Genomic DNA, 6017 nt, shown 5'->3' on the forward strand with positions numbered 1-6017 from the left:
GTGAGTCATAGCAATAATTTACTTTAAGAAAAACTCGCAATATCATGTATTATATATTTTGGATCATTGCAACTTATATAGATATATTTATAAAATATTTATTATCCATAGCAATGACATTTTTTTTCAAACACTTATAATACAATTTAGTTATAATTATGTGTAGTTTTATTTACAAATATTTCTACTTTAAAAGTTACCATTCTTACAGAGACAACACATGTTTTTAAAATTTTTTAGGTTTTTTAAGCTCTAATCAATAATTGTAGTGATAATTTAATTAAAATATAGCAATAATTCATTTTAAAACTTGTGTGTATTATATGTTTTGTATAGTGTATTGATTGTTGTATATAAGTGAAAAACTTGCATAGATATGTTATTTAAGAAAATATTTATCATCTATAGTAATAATATTTTTTTCACTTAACACTTATAATATATATTATAGAGCACAATTTATAAAACACATAATACATCTATATTGCATACATAATTCACTTTTAATAAATATACAGATTTATATATTGCTATAAATGGTACTTCCTCCGTCCCATTTTATGTGACACTTTTTGGATTTCGAGATTCAAACAAGTCTATCTTTGACTGTAAGTTTTTCATAGATCTTTTTTAATATTTTGAATTATTAATTATTGTGACATATAGTACTTTTTACGTAGTTTACAAATATAAAAAATTCATTTCAAAAAAAAATTGTAGGTTTCATACGCAAATTTCCAGTCAAAGTTAAAATGTTTGACTCTCGAAAAATGAAAAGTGCCACATAAATTAGGACAGAGAGAGTAATAAATAAAAAATATGTTAAAACCAATAATTATTTATTTTAAAAGGCATTAGCACAAATAGCGTAAAACCTCACTAAATTAATACTCAATTAATTAATAATCTCTCTAAGATAATATTTTTTTCGATCCTGACTTGGGCCAATGGAAAAAATCACCAATTTCAATAAGATAATATTTTTTCAGAAGACTCCTATATAAATATATGGTCCCATTAATATTATAAATTAATAATTATCTAAAAGTACAAATATATCTAAGACAATTTAGTGAATATGATTCTATTGTATTCTGTTTTTTGTTAATACTAATTTAAATCTAATTGAAGCTCATCTCTAACTTTTCTTATTGCATCCAAAAATTTCGGTGTTGTCGTTTTGAACTGCTCCATAAAATTGTGAAGAATTTAGATGTGATAAGTGTTTCCTTACACGTAACTGGTTCCAAAGGTATTGTATCATCTCCATCTCTATCATCAACATTGTTTTTCCAATGGTATCCACAATTTCATCTAAGCTTTGGACCTCTGAACATGTATCATTTTCACCCATCCAACAGGTTAGTAGTATCCGTTTTATTGCGATAATCGAAATTATTAATCATGACCTCAAGTTCATGAATGACATTTTCATAAGTGGGTTCATTAAAATTCTTCGAGATTTCACTTCCAAACGAATTTTATGGTGTCAAAACATTCTTCAAATTAATAAAAATTAATTTATCAGTTAAATAATACATCTACAAAATAATAATATTTCATGATCTCACATATATTATATTAATTTAGTGATGTTTTAATATAACTTTTCCTATATATCAGTTGGGTTTTGTTTGGTTTTAAATTGATTCTCTCAATAGATACAACAGAGTTTCTTGAAAGAGAAAAAAAAGAGTGAGAAATATATTTGAAAAGGGAAAGAAAGATTGAAAAGATACTGAAGGGGAAGATTTAAAATTTGAAATTAAAAAAAAAAGATGAAAAACTTTTCAAAATATTCCAAATATTAATCTACACCCCAAAGTTTTTAATTACTCTTATAAAGTCCACTTTTCATTTAATCCTCTTTGACTAAGTCAATGTCATCAAAAACAAAAACAAGACTTATTTGACACCTTTTATTCAATTTTCTCTTGAAAGTAGGTTTTCTTAAATATTAGTTTGTCTTCAATTGCAGGATCCCTTAACTTGTTCATTTTTTTGAAGATTTGAAACGGATGTTGTTATGAACCAAGTCCAGCCCAATATGGATACCAAAGGTCACACAAATAGTTCCTAGGCTGACAAGAGTTATTGGGTCAAGAACAAGCAATAGGGCCGAGTTAATTTGGAATCCGCGTGGAGTAGTGGGTGTGAGAACGGTTTCATCAAAAAAGGATAGTTGTATGTGATTCAGGGTTTATGCATATCAAAGAAAAATTGTTGCATTTTCTTCTTCTTCTAGAGTTTAAGCTTTTCATCCCCATTATTGTCTCTATCATTAGTTACTTGTTATTTTCATTGTAATTCAATAGTTTGGGTATTGCAATTACTATACTAAAGTTGTAATTGTGTTTTAGTTCTCTTATCAATATAATGAGCAATTCGAGTTTGTTATGGTGGCTATATTAGTATCTAGTCAAGTATCATGTTAGCTACAGAGGATTATTTAGCGATAAATTCATAATTGATTTATGTTATTTTGTAATAGCTAGAAAGATTGCATTCGTCATATTTCCAACATATTTCTCAATAATTAATTTTATTATATATCTTAAAATAAGTTGTGACATGAATAAAAGGCGTTTAACATCCCTCTAGTGACTTAATAATTTAGTTTAGTAAGTATAACATGTACTACAAAATGCAAGAATATCATACAGTATACACAATTATATAAAAATGTTGGGTGACAAATTTAATTTGGTAAAGAAATAGATACTAGTCAAAATCATGCCCTGCCTTTAGCCAACTATCTAGAAGCAATGGGTTTTCACTTGGACAAGTGTCACAACTAGAGCCAATTAAAAATTATGGAGTACTTGTTATTCCCTAATATGAATTAGTATGTGGACGAATTATTCGAATAATCTAGTTACGCACTTCGACTATTTTAGGAAATACTTTTTAGGAAAAATTATATAAATATACAATTTAAGATATCATAATCTTTAAAATTTTCTATTATTTAACAAAATTACAAAATTCTCCTCTCGGATACATCCCTATCCCCTCTCGAATACATTCTTCTCATTAAGTAATATATTATTTGTAATATATCGGACAATCAAGAAATGTATCCGAAAGCAATGAAAATTCTGAATTTTTTTGTAATTGAAAAAACTTTCGCAATAGAATATAATTAACCCCCAAGATTTCTATATTTTATACTTGTTATTAACTCTTTTTCACTAGAAGTGACAATATCAGTCCAACTCATTCATTTAATATTTCTACCTCTCACCAACTATTATAAAATAGTTCAATTGGTTTAGTCGAGCATATTGTATGTTAAATTATCACTTTAACCTTAATTCTCAAATCAAAGACTATGAGATTATATTTATACTAAAAACATGTTTATTCGCATGTGATGTTTATACTAAGCATGTTTAAATAATTAAGTTTTTAGTTGTGTATATATAGTTTTGACGCGAACTATGCTTAAGCAATATTTGTACATTTTTTTTAATTAATGGTTCTTAACATTAAGTTGTTTGATTTTCTCTTCTCTTTTTTTTTCTCTCTCTTTTCTATTTATTATTTGGATCCTTCACACCAACCAATAGCCAATTAGCCATTTTTTTAATTAAAATGCCCGAGAAGGGCCATTTATTAATAAAAAAACAGAGAAAAAAATTCTAAGCCCAAAAGCGGCCAAGACCCAAATTACAAAATGGAAACTACTAAAATTAAAAAGAGGCAGGAGCAGTTGAAGGATTCCAGAACTCCATTAACAGATCGGGGATCCTTAGTAACAATCAGAGATCAGAAAAATAAGATAAACGCCGGCAGCTTGGTTTCCTCCACACCATCACATCCTTTCGACCACCATTCTCTACAAGCAACACCATGTTCGGTTTGTAATCACTTATACATCAAAAATTATCACTGACGTTATGATTCTACACCAATGAAGACTTCTTCAACATGATTGTGGTAGATCTTTGCTGGCTCAAAAGGGTTGTGGCTCTGTATCTCTACATCAAAAGAAATGGACCCCCGAATGAAGGTAAAGTTGCCTCTGACCCTATTCAAAGTGAAACATATGATGCTCCATTTACTTTACTTTTCCAACTATTAGTTTATCCTCTCAACAGATTGAACCCCTAAGGCGTTGATACCACTGTTTTAAAAACAATAACCTTCCAATTGAAAAACAAAGTATCTAGAATTTACTGAAGCATCACATATGTATTTGTTGAACTTTCGATCATTATCAGCTTTGTGTTCGGTATCATTTATTTTGTACTCTTTTAATTATCAGTTTTGGTATATTGTCCCTTTCCATTTGAATAATTGTTTGTACTTGAAGAGGAGTGATGAGTCCACAAATTGGACTCATTTAGGGATTTCTTTTGATAGAAATAGTGTCCTCGAATGCTTATTTTGTTTCAATATCTAATGAAAACTCTTAAGTTTCAGATATTTGAAGTTTTAGTGGAAACGTGGACACTTAGGCGCAAAAAGGAACAAAAAGGCTGAAAAGAACGAAGAAGCTGAAGCATGAGAATCGCCAAGAACCTTTGGCGATTCACCGAACGGACTCCGCCCTTTGTTCCAGTATGCGAAGCCCTGAAGAAAGAGGATCAAAATGGCGATAAAAGGAGCAGTCGGCGCTTCGCCGAATAGTTCTGCGATGCAGTACTATATCACCCAATGGTCCAGAACGTAAATATCCTAAAGGCAAGCATGAAACGGTGATGAAACAGAAGAAGGGCAAGTCGCCGAGTCATTCGGCGGCATCGACTAACTTCGCCGAAAGATCCGCCAGCGCTATTTTTTGAAGTCTATAAATACCGAATATATTATTAATTTTAGAGAGTCAAACTTTTATTTTAATTTCCATAATAGAATAGTACTTTTTGGAAAAAAAATTCTCAAGTTTGGAGAGGGATTTTGGGAGATTGAAGAAAGAAGGATTTCATCTTCCCCAAGTTGGAAGTGAGTCTTCTCCATTTTTCTTCCTTTGCTTAAATCAAGGTTTAATTTCTTATACCAATTTTATTTTACTATCATTTTAGGTGTATTTTGTTATTTCTTGATATGTGGCTAAATCCCCCTATTCTTGGGGTGTGATTTAGCAAATATGTGTTGATATTATTGTTGGGTCTTGCTTACTGATAGGTTAGATGTAGTTTAATGGTGATTTCACCTAGTGGTTGTGGTTTAATCTAAAGGGTTTGTAGTTGCAAATACAAAGCCACCCATGTGTTTTTGGCTTGCCCGAGAGGGAGGTCGTGAAACCAAGACCACTAGAACGATGGCCTAAGGAGTGGGTCGACATGAGGTTCAGTCCGAGAGGGTGAGCCCTAGTCCTATATCCTAACACTCAGCTTGAGAGAGTGAGCCGGTTAAGGCGTAGGCTGGTCTTCATGCGGCAAATGGGTGTCCGAGAGGAACGCATTTGAAACGGGGTAAGTTGCCCGAGCGGGAACGTATTTCCATTTAAAGCTTAGCCTAGTCACTATTATCTTACAAATTTCCTTTCAAAAGCATGTACCCAACTACTTATCTTAGCTTGTATTGCGGTCACACCCCAAGAACATTTCTCCATACTTGATTTTCTCGTTAATTTTTGCTATTTTTACTACTTGTGACAAAACCCCCAAATTGATATTTGACACTTTCGTGTCACCCCCTTTAATTTACCATGTTTTTGTTCGTTAGTGTCTTTAGCTACGACTAGTTAGAGCTTAATTTTATTTTTCTATCAATTCTCAAAACCACTCCCTTGGAACACGACCCCAACCTTTAGTTGGGTTACTATACTATCGACGATCGTAGACACTCATACCGTAGGTTAGTGTCATTGGTCACAATAAGAATCAAAATGGCGCTGCTGCCGGGGAGTGGTGTTATTTGAGAATTTTTAGATTAATATAATTTTTGTTCTTATTAGTTGTAGTTCACTAATTTAATTTTTAGTTTTGTTCTGTTGATTGTGTAAACATTTCAGAAAACATGAGTGTTAACGGTAGTAACGGGAGCCAAGTGGACCATCAGGACGACATTGG

The sequence above is a fragment of the Solanum verrucosum genome, unplaced genomic scaffold (assembly GCF_900185275.1).
Source record: "Solanum verrucosum unplaced genomic scaffold, falcon-dt-bn FXZP01000046.1, whole genome shotgun sequence".
NCBI lineage: Eukaryota > Viridiplantae > Streptophyta > Magnoliopsida > Solanales > Solanaceae > Solanum > Solanum verrucosum.